This window comes from Triticum urartu, chromosome 7A (assembly GCF_056163025.1).
Source record: "Triticum urartu cultivar PI428250 chromosome 7A, HENAU_Tu73, whole genome shotgun sequence".
NCBI classification, from domain to species: domain Eukaryota; kingdom Viridiplantae; phylum Streptophyta; class Magnoliopsida; order Poales; family Poaceae; genus Triticum; species Triticum urartu.
Genome location: NC_141879.1, coordinates 6308079 through 6322404, shown reverse-complemented (window position 1 = coordinate 6322404; position 14326 = coordinate 6308079). Strand labels below are relative to the sequence as shown.

Genomic DNA, 14326 nt, shown 5'->3' with positions numbered 1-14326 from the left:
AGGTGGGGGCGCCATCCCTAGGGCAGCCGCCCCTCCCGGCTTGGGGGGCAAGTTTCCTAAGGGGTGGGGGCACCCAAACCCATCTAGGGTTTCCCCTGTGGCCGCCGCCCCTCCCCTAGGGAACCCTAGGGCGCCTCCCCCTCCTCCCTTCCCCCTATATATAGTGAGGGAGAGAGGGCAGCCGCACCCTTCCCCTGGCGCAGCCCTCTCCCTCCTCCAACACCTCGTCCTCCTCCGTAGTGCTTGGCGAAGCCCTGTCGGAGAACCACGAGCTCCATCACCACCATGTCGTCGTGCTGTCGGAGTTTTCCCTCAACTTCTCCTCTCCCCTTGCTGGATCAAGAAGGAGGAGACGTCCCCGGGCTGTATGTGTGTTGAACGCGGAGGTGCCGTCCGTTCGGCACTAGGATCATCGGTGATTTGGATCACGACGAGTACGACTCCATCAACCCCGTTCACTTGAATGCTTCCGCTTAGCGATCTACAAGGGTATGTAGATGCACTCACCTTCCCCTCGTTGCTAGATTACTCCATAGATTGATCTTGGTGATGCATAGAAAATTTTGAATTTCCGCTACGTTCCCCAACAACGAGGACCAGCCCTAAGCGCAAATGGAAGCGCAAGATTTACCCGACGTCCGCGGTACGTAGGAGTGCTAGGATCCGCACGGCTAAAAAATTCCATGACGAGTTATGAGAGGAATCTTTTGGAATAGCAAAGGTCTTAAGGACTTGGCTAAAAGAAGGTTTCTTGCAGACGAAGCATCCATCGAGCATAGATTGGACTTTATTGCGTTGTCAGAAACTGGTAGAGAAAATTTCTCACCACAATTTCTCAATACTTTATCGGGTGGTATTGAGTTTGACTGGCACTGTCTGCCACCGAGAGGAAGATCGGGAGGGATCTTACTTGGTGTTAGATGCAAGCCTCTCGAAGTTCGAAGTTTGGTCATGGGAGATTTTGCTTTTAAGTTCTGGGTGAGGTCTAAGGTTAATGGATTTGACTGGGCTCTGGTGGCGGTGTACAGTGCCGCACAGTCAGAATTCAAACCAGATTTCTTGGCCGACCTTGTTAGAGTTTGCGGGTCTGAGCAGCTCCCAATCCTGGTTGGGGGAGACTTTAATATTATTAGGAGGCGTGATGAGAAGAACAATGATAATTTTGACAGGAGATGGTCGTTCATGTTCAACACTATTATTGAAAGCTTGGATCTGAGAGAGATTGAGCTTTCAGGTAGGAAGTTCACATGGGCTAACGCCATGCCAAATCCAACATTTGAAAAGTTGGATCGGGTACTTGCAAGTGTCGAATGGGAACAGAAGTTTCCCTTTGTAACAGTTCGGGCTCTCTCTCGTGGGATTTCTGATCACACGCCTCTTTTTCTTGACTCTGGTGGGGCTTCCTACACGGGCAACAAGAATTTGTTCTCGTTCGAGCTTGCGTGGTTCGAAAGAGAAGGCTTCCTGGATCTCGTACCAGAGAGTGGGCTGAGGATGCAGGCGGTAGGAATGCGCTTGAGCGCTGGCAGAATAAGATTAGGCACCTGAGAAGTTTCCTACGTGGGTGGGCTAAACATCTTAGTGGGATTTATAAGGTTGAAAAGGAACAGCTCCTTGCCCTTATTCGGTCCTTAGATGTAAAAGCAGAAACCACGGTTTTGCCAGCCGCCGAGCTTCATACCAAGCTTGACACTGAGATGAGGCTGAAAGAACTCCTTCGTGAAGAAGAATTAAAGTGGGAACTGCGGGCCAAGGTACGAAGAGTGGTCCAGGGGGACACGAACACTCAATTCTTCCACATGATAGCCAACGGCAAGCATAGGAAGAAGAGAATCTTCCAGCTTGAACAAGATGAGGGTACGATTATCGGCCAGGAAAACTTAAAGCTTTACATTACTGAGTACTACAAACAATTGTTTGGACCACCAGAGGAGAACTGTGTGTATCTGGATGAGTCTAGGGTTGAAGATGTACCTCAACTTACCACTGTTGAGAACGACATTTTAACCGCTCCTTTTTCGGAGAAGGAGGTATTCGAGGCCATCTCCCAGATGAAAAATAATAAGGCACCCGGTCCGGATGGTTTCCTGGCTGAGTTTTATAAGAAGTGCTGGCATATTATTAAAGGGGACCTGTTGCCGATGTTCCATGATTTGTTCTCGGGACACTTGCAACTTTTTCAGCTTAACTTTGGTACAATAACCCTGCTTCCTAAGAAAACAGAGGCCGTGAGAATCGAGCAATTCAGGCCTATCTGTCTTCTGAATGTCAGTTTCAAAATTTTTACCAAGATCGGGACGATTAGGCTCACACAGATCGCGCATGCCGTGGTGCAGCCTACTCAAACCGCTTTCATGCCGGACAGGAACATCCTGGAAGGGGTTGTGGTCCTTCATGAAACGCTCCATGAGATTCACACGAAAAAACTTGACGGAGTTAGTTTCAAGGTGGATTTCGAGATGGCGTATGATAAAGTCAAATGGCCGTTCCTTCAACAGGCCTTACGCATGAAGGGCTTTGATGAAGCTTGGGGACGCCAGGTGGAATTATTCACGCAAAAAGGGAGTGTTGGCATTAAAGTGAATGACGATATAGGTCATTATTTCCAAACGCATAAGGGTCTGAGACAAGGTGATCCTATGTCTCCCATTTTGTTCAATATTGTGGTTGATATGTTGGCGATCCTGATAGGGAGGGCGAAGGAGGCCGGTCAGGTGGGTGGCTTGGTGCCTCATCTAGTTGATGGTGGTGTGTCAATCCTGCAATACGCTGATGATACAATCATCTTTATGGAACACGATTTGGCAAAAGATAGAAATATGAAGTTGGTGTTATGCTTATTCGAACAATTGACTCGATTAAAGATTATTTTTTTATAAAAGTGAGCTGTTCTGCTTTGGTAGAGCCAAAGACGAACAAGAGGCTTATAGACAATTGGTTGTGAATTGGGGGCTTTGCCTTTTATGTATCTAGGTATTCCCATTCACCATCGTAAGCTAACAAACAGAGAGTGGAAGTGCATCGAGGATCGGTTTGAGAAGAAACTGAGTTGCTGGAAAGGAAAACTCATGTCTTATGGAGGCCGATTGATTCTTATTAATTCGGTGCTCACGAGTATGTCTATGTTCCTCCTTTCCTTCTTTGAGGTCCCAGTTGGGGTTAGGAAAAGACTGGACTTCTATCGATCCCGATTTTTCTGGCAGAGTGATGAACTTAAGAGAAAATACCGACTTACCAAATGGGATATTATCTGTCGACCAAAGGACCAAGGGGGGCCTTGGTATTGAGAATCTCGAAGTCAAGAACAGATGTCTTCTCAGTAAGTGGTTGTTTAAGTTGTCAGTTGAGATAGAGGCAACGTGGGCATAGATTTTACGTAGTAAATATCTGCAGTCCAAAACCTTGTCCCAGGTCACTCTGAGACCAACTAATTCGCCGTTCTGGAAGGGGCTTATGAGAATCAAAGCTACCTTCTTTAACAGAACTAAGTTTATTGTCGGTAATGGCAACAATACTCGATTCTGGGAGGATACGTGGCTTGGGGACGTGCCTTTGGCAACCCAGTATCCGTCCCTATATCGTATTGTTCAGCGTCGTGAGGCTCTTGTTGCCACGGTTATGCAGTCCATTCCACTCAATATTCAGTTTAGGAGGGTGCTTGTGGGCGATCGATGGGAAGCATGGCTTCACTTGGTGCGTAGACTGATGGAGGTTCAGTTAGCTCCTCAGCCCGATCAGTTGTGTTGGAAGCTTACTACATCTGGGGAGTTCACAGATAAATCAATGTATATCGATATCATTAACTCTAGTGTTATTCCTAGTTCCAAACATGTTTGGAAAGTCAAAGTTCCTTTGAAGATTAAAGTGTTTATGTGGTTTGTCCATAAACAAGTAATTTTAACAAAGGATAATTTGGTTAAGCGCAACTGGACAGGTTCTACTAGGTGTAGTTTCTGTGATCGGGACAAGACTATCAAGCACCTCTTTTTTGACTGCCCGTTGGCAAGAGTTTTGTGGCGCTCTGTGCAAATTGCCTTTAACATTACTCCTCCGACTTCGGTCAACACGTTATTCGGGACATGGCTTGCTGGGATGGAGTCCGAAACAACTAGACACATTCGTGTAGGAGTTTGTGCGCTGTTATGGGCAATTTGGAACTGCAGAAATGATTTGGCTTTTAACAGAACAACAACTATTCATTTTTTGCAGGTTTTATTCCGGGCTACTGCGCTGATCCGTATGTGGTCCTTACTCCGACGGAGGCCAGGGAGCGTTTGGTTACTGGATCTGTCCGGTGGGAGATGGTAGCGCGGGATATCTTCAACCTGTTTGGATGGCGGTCATGTAATAGGATAGGCGATTAGTTTACCTATCTTCTCTCTTGCCAGCCGGTTGTGGCTTGTTGGGCATTTTGTTTTGGCGTTGAGGCTCTGTGTGAGCTAGCCGTTCTTTTTGTTTCCATACTTTAAGACCTTGTTGAACCTTATTTACTTTTTAATAAATGTGGCCGTATGCATCGTTCTGATGCAGAGGCCGGGGAGTCCCCCCTTTTCGGAAAAAAAGTGACAATTCAATTGTTGGATCTATTCCAAGTCTGTTAGGCGGTCTTGGTATGCTTGAAGCCTTGAATCTTTCTCACAATGCACTGAACGACAGCATTCCACCATCATTTCGAAGCATGACCAGTCTCCTATCCATGGATGTGTCATACAACAGACTAGAAAGGTCAGTGCCACATACTAGGTTTTTCGAAGAAGCTCCAATCAAATGGTTCAGGAATAATAAGAAATTGTGTGGTGTTGTGAAAGGTTTGCCCCCTTGTGACCTTCCTTGAAGTAGTAAACAAGGGAAAAAGTCTGATGCTAGTTTACTAGTTATTATACCAGTTGTTATATCTTTTGTGTTTGTCATTACACTAGTAACATGGCGTTGCAAAAGGAAGACAAATAAGATAGAAACAAGAAATGAAGTACAACAGACCATGATGTTCGCCATCTGGAACTTCGATGGGGAAGATGTGTACAAGAAAATTGTTGATGCCACAAACAATTTCAGCAATGCTTTTTGCATCGGATCTGGAGGGAATGGATCTGTCTATAGGGCTCAGTTACCAACAGGTGAACTATTTGCAGTGAAGAAGATCCATGTGGCAGAAGACGATGAGCAGTTTAACCGTGAAATACACTCATTGGTGAACATTCAACATCGCAACATTGCAAAGTTATTTGGTTACTGCTCTGCAACTCAGGGAAGATTCCTTGTATATGAATACATGGACAGAGGGAGCTTAGCAGCAGCTTTAAATTGTCTTGGAACTGCTGTTGAAATGGATTGGGCGAGGAGGTTAAATATTGTAAGGGATGTTGCTCATGCTTTGTCATACATGCATCACGATTGCTTTGCACCGATAGTCCACAGAGATATAAAGAGCAGCAATGTTTTGCTTGATCTGGAATTTAAAGCTTGCATCTCGGATTTTGGACTAGCAAAAATACTAGATGCAAATGGATCAAACTGCAGAAATCTTGCCGGGACAAAAGGATATCTTGCGCTATGTAAAATTATATCCTTATGTTGGTACTTTTAGATAAACATACTACAAGAGTTTTTATTGATCAATGCACTTAGATGATAGAGGTAGAAAAACTGACTCTCGAATGTTGATATTTCTTCAGAGCTTGACTACACAACAAGGACCGAGAAGTGTGATATTTACCGCTTCGGAGTGCTTGTTCTAGAGTTGTTCATGCGACATCACCCAGGTGATTTCTTTTCATCCATTGTCGACAAAACTACTTTTTTTTGAACTAAACCAGCAGGAGCTCTGCCATTTTCCATTAAGAGGAGGGAACAACTGTACATCAGCTGAAGATCAGCTTACAGAGAAGGAGTAACCAAAACAGGCAAGAGGGCCATGAACAACCTTGTCGCCCAACACCTAAGCCTAACCCCCACATGCCTCAACTAAGAGGCGAAAGTCATCACTAGCAAGCCTAGCAACATCAACTGCCGAAGTGCACTTTCCATCGAAGATTCTTCTGTTCCTTTCCAGCCAGATGTTCCAAAGAGCGAAAGATGCCATGGAGAGCGAGTTGTTCCTTGTTTTGTTGGGCTTGAGCTGGAGCAAAGCGCCCCACCAGGAGTTCACCGAGGAGGTAGCCAACGCTATAGCTGTGAGGTCAGCATGAGAAGCGCTCAGCGAAAGCCACACCTGCCTCACATAAGGGCACTGAAAAGAGAGATGTGCTGCCGTTTCAATCACCAAGTCACATAGTTTACACTTTGGATCATGTGGCCATCCGTGCAATAGCAATCTGTCCGCAGTCCAGTTTCTGTTCTGAAGCAGAAGCCAAAGGAAGAACCTTATTTTCCTATCCGTTTTCACCTTCCAAACACTGGCCAGCTCAGGTTGGTGCAAGCGCCCAAGGAACTGTGCGTGGTACGCAGATTTGGCCGAGTACGAACCATCAGCCGACAGATGCCAGGCAATGCTATCTCTGGAGGTTGATAGTTGCACATTTTGGACCTTCTCCCAAAGTCCCAAGAATTGGTGGATTTCCTCGTGAGAGTTCATGCGCATTAATCCTCTCATCCAGCAACCACTGTGCAAGGTGTCTTTAACCAAGCTGTTTTTCTTTAAGGCCAATCTGAACATCAAAGGAGCTACCATAGCCGGGGACTCGCCGTCCAGCCATCTATCCTTCCAAAACTTGGCCGAGCACCCATCCCCGATGGTGATCTTAGTGCAAGCCTGGAAAACTGCCCTATCAGAGTCGTCACAAGGCACCGGAGTCCCCTTCCATGGTCTCTGAACATAGTCCCACTCCATCCACAGCCAGCGCAAGCGAAGAGCTCTACCAAAACATTTTAAGTCCTTGATACCGAGGCCCCCAGTCAACTTCGGAGCACACACTTTTTTCCAGGACACCATGCATTTCCCTCCATGGGCAACCTCTTCGCCAGCCCACAAAAAGCCCCGCCTCAGCTTGTCAATCCTCTTAATGAACCAAGCACTCAGATCAAAGGAGGTAAGGATGTACGTGAGAGTTGCTGTGAGGACAGAATTTACAAGCAAGCACCGTCCCAGCTTGGTCATGAGCTTCCCTTTCCATGGCTGCAATCGCCCAGCAAGTTTATCCAGGGTAGGCTGCAATTCAGCCCGGGTTGGTTTCCTAATACTCAGAGGCAAGCCTAGGTAGGTGCAAGGGAGGTTTCCAGAGATACCCCCAAAGTCAGCCAACAAGCTAGGCATATCAATTTTCTCGCATCTAATGGGGTAAGCGACAGTCTTGAGCAGGTTCGTTTGCAAACCAGAGATGTCACCAAACCTCGAAAGAATGGCCTGCACCCCCACAATGTCCTCTTGCTTAGGATTAATGAACAAAGCTGCATCATCAGCATAGAAGCTGACACGCAGACGAGCAGCTCTGTTGCGAATTGGGGAAAGGATGCCCAGATCAGTGGCTTTGGAAAGGAGCTTTTGGAGTGGGTCAAGAGCCAGAATGAACAACATTGGCGACAACGGGTCGCCCTGCCGCAGCCCACACCTGTGTCTGAAAGGTTTCCCAGGAATTCCATTGAGCAGAACCCTAGAGGAAGAGGTGGCCAAAATCAAGGACACAAGGTCTCTCCATTTTTGCCCAAAGCCATAGGCCCGCAACACCTCAAGCAAGTAGTCCCAATGCACAGAGTCAAAAGCTTTTGCTATATCCAATTTCACGAAGAGCATGGGAGTCCGCTTCACATGTGCCTCCTTAATCACGTTGCGAACAAAGAGGAAATTGTCATTGATGCATCTTTTTTTGATGAAAGCACTCTGGCTGTGGGAGACAATACTATCCAATTCAGGACCCAATCTGTTGGCCAATATCTTGCAAAGAATCTTCGCAATGCTATGCATCAAACTCAAGGGTCTGAAATCCCCAGCAGTAGCAGCCCCGTCCTTCTTTGGGATGAGCACAAGATGGGCAGTGTTCAGCAAATTCCAAGTGTCCCCTTTAAGGTCAAAGATCTGTTCCAACGCCTTCAGCAAATCAATTTTAACTAGATCCCAACATGCTTTGAAGAAATTACCAATGAAACCATCTGGACCAGGCGCCTTTTTGCCATGCAAAGACCATATAGCCACCTTGATCTCCTCCATGGTAACCTGGCAGTCCAGGTGCTGTAGCTGCGGTGTGGGGAGCTCAAGGAAGTTCTCATTCAAGCAGAAACGACGCGGCTGCATATTACCCAGAAGGCCCTGAAAATGATCGAAGAGGATCTTTTCTTTTTCCTTGTGCTCAGATTTTGCCCCCTGCTGCCCCACCAGTGTTGGAATATGTACGCCTCCTCCCATTTGCCCTCAAGTGGAACAACTTTGTATTGGCGCCATTGACTTTGATCCCAAGCAATCTGGACTTCTGCCTCCACCTGATTCTCTCAATAGCCGCGAACCCTAGGAGCTTAGTTTTTAAGGAAGCTCTCAGGTTTCTCTCATCAGAGGAGAGATCTCTGTCCTCTTGGGCCACATCAAGTTGAAAAATAACTTCATTGGCAATGTCTTCCTGCAGTCTTCTAGCCTTTCTTTTCTCCTTGTCCCAATTCTTAAGAGCATTGGCCGTCCTGGTGAGCTTTGTGTGAAGGACCCTGATTGCGTCTTGGGAGTGAACATGCTTGTTCCAGGCCTGAGAGACGATCTGAGGGAACTCTTCCGATTTAAGCCAAAAGGACTCAAATCAAAACCCCTTGTACTTTTTACAATCCATCTTCTTTAGGACCAGGGGCAATGGTCAGAGACAGAAGAGGACGCAGGAGACAATTGTAACTGGGGAAAAGCCAGCTCCCACTCCTTGGACATGAGCATCTTGTCGATTCTGGTGTGGGTTGCCTTTTCCTTTTCATTGCACCACGTGAAACGCCGCCCCAACAAAGGTAGTTCTCGCAGCTCCAGATCAGCAATCACAGCTTTAAACCTACCAATCATCCTCAAGTTCAGATTACTGTTGCTCTTATCTTCCGCCCGGCAAATCATGTTGAAATCACCAACAATGAGCCACTCCTCCTTAGCAACCAATTTCAAGTTCCTGAGCTCTTGCAGAAATAAAATTTTGTCAACCTCCAGCTGCAGTCCATAGACATTGGATAAGTACAAACAGCGGTTGTCAGCTCTGCAGGTAACGGTGCCGGACAGGGAGAACTGAGCAGGTGCCAACCCATCAGCAGAAATCGTGAAATCCGAAGAGCAGGCAATGAGCATCCCACCCCTGGTGCCATTTGCCGGGTGGAAGATGAAGTTGTCTTGAAAGCGGGCACCCAGAGTTTCAGACACCAGTTTTTTGTCAAAAACAGCCAGCTTTGTCTCTTGAAGGCAAATGATATTACAGCCACAATCAGATACCAATTTAGCAACAGCCCCTCTCTTTGCCGGGTTGCAGAGGCCCCTAACGTTCCAGCTCATAATAGACAACTCCATATGGAAACCAAATCAAACTCAGCATCACACCAGCAACATCCACTCTTTGCCATCCAACAAGTTGTAACAGCCAACGGCCACACCAGCGCCCAGAACAGGGGAGCAATAAATTTTTCAAACATTGGGAAACAGAGGGGAAACTCAACACACATCAACATCAACCAGCTCAAGCCTGAACCACCATCGGCAAGGAGTCAGCAGAGCCCTTCTTTGGGCTGGCAGCGTCTACAAGGGAGGAGATCGCCTTGATGAAGAAGCCGGGCAGCGCCTGCTTGTAGAGGTTGCGGTAGCGCTGCAGGTCTTGGGCGCCAGGCGAGCCTTCAGGTGGGAGGAGCCCCCCCTTCTTCATGAGCACCAGTTGTGCTTTCTCCATGGACGGAAGATTGCAGGAGGGCTTCGCCGCAAGCCTGCCACTGGATCTGGTGGGCAGCAGCTCCGCGCACACAGGCCCTTTCTTCTTGGAGCGCGGTCCGACCTCCGTCGGCAGAAGAGGGGAAGGGGAGGAAGAGGCCGCCGGGGTTGGAAGGATTGGCGGCAAGGCGGCGGAGGCCATGTTGATGAGGAAGGATTGCAGAGCATCCGGTGGATTTGGGAGGGGGCTGGTCATCTCCACAGGTTCTGAGGCATGGCTTAGTTCCTGTGAAGCGTTGCCTTCCACCAGATTGTGGCCCATCTCCACCGCCCCAGGTTCATGGCCCAGCTCCAAAAGGTCAAGGCCCGTCACCAGAGAGGCCAGAGGCGGCTCCACTGGGACGGAGCCCATCTCCACTCTAAGCCCACCACCGCCCAAGGACAGCCGCACCTCTTCAGCCAACTGGGCCAGCTTGCTAGCCCCCTCGTTATCTTCCACTGACTCAGCACCCCGACCGGCTATTGGGAGCGGAGAGAAGCAGATCAGATCTTGCACCATGGCCAGCTCAGCAGGTCCCACCAGCTTGTCGTCGTTCTCAGACCCATGAACCAGCGCAAGAGGTGGTCCACAGTCCATCAGGCTCTGAGTCTGCATCGTCTGGTCGGCCAGGGGTAGCAAAAGCAGACTTGCGAGAGAATGGGAGGCAGCCATACTGGGATCCTCGGACTGCAGCAACGTTCCATCCCCAAACTGTGTGGTCAAACCATCCAAGGCAGTACACTTCTCTCCCGCACGCGTCACCACCAAAGCCTCCGCAGCAGCACACTGGGCCCCCACATCTGAGCCACTCTCAGCCAGGTGCGCATGCACGCCATGCATCGGCTCGTGGCCCGCCACAGCCTGGTCAAGCAGAGCAGCAGCAACGACAGGGCCATGCAGCGCAGCGTCAGATGTCTCCTCTCTCCTCCATCCACCATGACCGCCGGACGAAGATGCCGTAGACCGCAAGATGTGCCGACTACCACCGCCACCAGCAGGCGGACGACGGTCGCCAGAGGCGCGATCTCCAGTACGACCATCCCGGCCGCCCCCAAAGCTACTACTCCCACCGCCGCCGGCGCCGCCGTTGCCGTCTCTGTCCTCTGGGAAGCGCAGCCTAGAGTGGACCGGACCCCGAGAAGGAGGCGGCGGAGGAAAAGTGTCGTCATCGTACTCCAGGTTCCAGCGGTATCCCCAGGTTACCGGCCCTCCGCCGGAGGAAGATCCATCGGAAGGGATACCGCTAGCGTTGCTGTGGGAGCTGTTGTTGCTATCAGGGCTGCGGCCAGGCTGAGCAGAGTAGTCAAGAACCCTGTCGAGGTGAAGCCGGACCGGACGGGCCAGCATCTGCAGAGGCCCTTGCCTGACCGCCGGCTCAGCTAGGATGCCCAGCTCCGGGAAGTGCAAGAGTGGCGACTCCACCTCGATTGGCTCCTCAAGCCAAAGGATGCCGCGGCGCGCCAGGTGGTTGACATTAGCCATCCACACCCAGAGCCGCAGGCAAGCAGTTTCCTCCTCGCAGTTGGTGGAGTGGTCGATGGAGTCGATGAGACCCGTGCCGGCGAACAGGGGGGTCGCCGAAGCAACGTCCCATGCATGGTCCGGCACACCCTCGATGCAGACGCGCACCTTGAACGGTAGAGTAGCAGCCACCGCACGCCTGAAGCGCGTCCAAGGCGCCAGCAGGAAGGAGACGCGCCCCAACACCAGGGGACCCTGGGCCCCCAGGGCCAGGTTCCTTGTGGCCGGGTCGGAGAAGGTGAACAGGAACTCCCCCGTCGCACGGAGGGTGACCTTGACGGCGTCGTCCGCGATGCGGAAGTGCGAGGCCACCGCCCTTTGCACCTCCATCAGCCGAAGATCCGGCCTGAAACCCACGACGACAGCGACGACCGCATGTCGCATGAGTCTATGCTCCGCATCCGCCATCGCTGCCGAGCGCGGCGCCACAGCGAAGACTGACAGCGAGTTATTCTTGTCCTCTGTAATTTAGCTTGGGGTTTTCACTTGTGTAAAACTGTAACAAATAAAGCAGGGCATGTAGCATAGGTGTAGCTCATGTCCTGGGCACTGTTGACATGCTCTGCACACGTATAGCAGGCATGGGCAAGGTGATAGTGTCGTGCTGTACTGCACGACCGGGACACACGCAGTGAGCGTGAGGCTGTAAAGGAGAGAGCAGTGTGTAGCTTCTCCTCACTTCAGTCAAAAAAACCAAAAAATATCAAAAACGAACTCAGCACAAAGTTAGTGCTGGGGGAAACCATCGAGTACCTGGTGTGCATCCTGGTTGATTTCCTGCTGCTGATTCTTCTCCGACGACTCAAGATCCGAGTCCCGTGTGTGTCCACCGTTAGAAAGCGAGACTTTGGGCCTATCAAAGACCTCCGTCCTCCTCTCCCCTCCCGGCGCCTCCATGGTTCTCCTGGGCAGGGGAACGCGGTCTTGAGTTGGGCGGGAAGCACCACCAGCAGCGGGAACGAGGGGAGCTCTGCCAGAGGCAGGGGCGACTGGAGGCGAAGGAGCAGCCGGGGAAGGCGACTTCCTGACCGGGCACCCCCAAGCTTTATGACCAATCTCGCCGCAGAGAAGGCAGCAGGCAGCGTTCCGGCAAGAGGCAATGCGATGGTAAGGCGAAAGACATCGAAAACACTTCCCCTTGGCCTTCTTAAGAAGCAACAGCTTGAGCTCTGAAGGCGGGGGATGATGGTTGTGACGCATTGAAGAGCGAGGCCGCTGCCTGCTGCGAACCTGGGTCCAACCCCGCCATCAATGGCGTCGCCAGGCGCGTGCTCACGCCCCCCCAAGCAGGCAGAGGCCTCCATCCCGCTAGGGCATGGCACGGAGATCATCGACCTGAGCCTAGGCCGAAGGGCAGAAGGGCCCCCCATCGCAGGCGCCATTAATGCGTCCCGGAAGGAAGCGGACCTCACCGCCGGTGGGCAAGCCCCCTCAACGACACGCACGGGGACAAAGCCAGCAGGGAGGGGAGGAGGAGGGGGAAGGGAGGACGCAGAGGTAGCGTCCGCCATGGCAAAGGGCGGCGAGGGCGCACGCCGCCGAGTTGGCGGCAGCACGAGCAGGGAGGAGATGAATTCTGAATTCGATTTCCGCTGTCGACAAAACTACATTACTTCGAAATTTGCTGGACACACGGCTCGCACTGCCGGGAGTTGAGATCGCAAGTGAGATGTTTCAAGTGATTGTCGTCGCGGTCCGGTGCATAGAGCCTGATCCATCACACCGTCCAACGATGCAACAAGTACTCAAGGTGTTCTCAACAGTTGAAAGATTGCCTACTGATCATCTTGATTATCTCCAAACCGGCATCGTCATCCCTGCCTGCTGGTCATGAATGGTCATCTGGCTAGCACATTGTTGTTTCTATGATTACATAGCCTCTCTGGTAATTTGTTTTCTTCCTTACCCTCATGCCCTGTAGCTACATATGAATATTTGTATACAAGACAGAGCTCCTGCTATTTCTACAAAATCATTAATGAATAATCCATTCACATCCTGTGTCGGATGCCTCTTTTTGGATCCTATGGACATTATAAGATTCTCAAGCTATGAGCTGCTGCCTGTCACTTGGGACTGCAGCAAGCCCCACTGGTTGCTTATAAACAAGAATAAGACAGGTACAATGAAGCACCATTGCATGTGGTTTTGGAAGAAATGACCTAGAAAGCATGCATATTTTTTGTTCTGTATGGTCTGTAAGTGTTGGGTCTGTACCTAGCTAGCTAGGGTTCCTGATGCCGTTGCTGAAGATTGAGTATCACACAGTTTAGTGTGCATTCTACTGTACTTGCTAAAAAGAAAGAGAGGATACATATATATAGAGTTCTGTCCGTCTGCCTCGTGGTTGGAGCATTGGTGTGAGGAGGCAACATATCCTTCTGTCCCGTTGTCTGAAGGTGGAAGATTCTGTGTCAGGCCCCAAGTCGACAAATATTCAGAGTTTAGAAAACATAGCAAAAGCAGAGGATGCTTACTACTACATGCAAATATTCAGAGTTCAGAAAAACAGAGGAAGTTGAGGTTATGGTGTCGCTGGAGCAACGACCAACGAGTTTGCAATCCAAGCCCTCGGCTCGAAAGAGAGACAGAATTAAAAGCATGATCATCACACAAGGGATCTCCTGCAGGCGGTAAGCAGGCTGGGATGCCGGAAGGAAAGTCACGGTCGACATTCCTGTTGAGGATTGTTCAGATTCTGAACACAAAAATTCAGAAACAAGCACATTCGGTTTGGCTTATCATACTTTCTGCCTCGGCCTCCTCTGGAAGTCTGGATTTTCTGCTAAAGGATTCCTTCTGCCTTATGATTCTTCAGATTTGGTTTACCAATCTGAGCCTTTTGTTTGGCAGGCTGCGCATCCTTCTTGAAAACATGTTTACTATTTGTATTCTGCAGCGCGTGTGGAAAATGTTGTTGCAAAGCTGACCCTTGTTTTCGGAATAAATGAGGGGCTGAT

The 14326-nt window shown here is 50.0% G+C and overlaps 1 pseudogene; it reads left to right on the top strand.

The window, feature by feature from the left end:
* Positions 1-13200, top strand: part of LOC147956773 (uncharacterized) — a 215713-nt pseudogene extending 202513 nt beyond the window's left edge.
* Positions 13201-14326: the final 1126 nt, after the last annotated feature.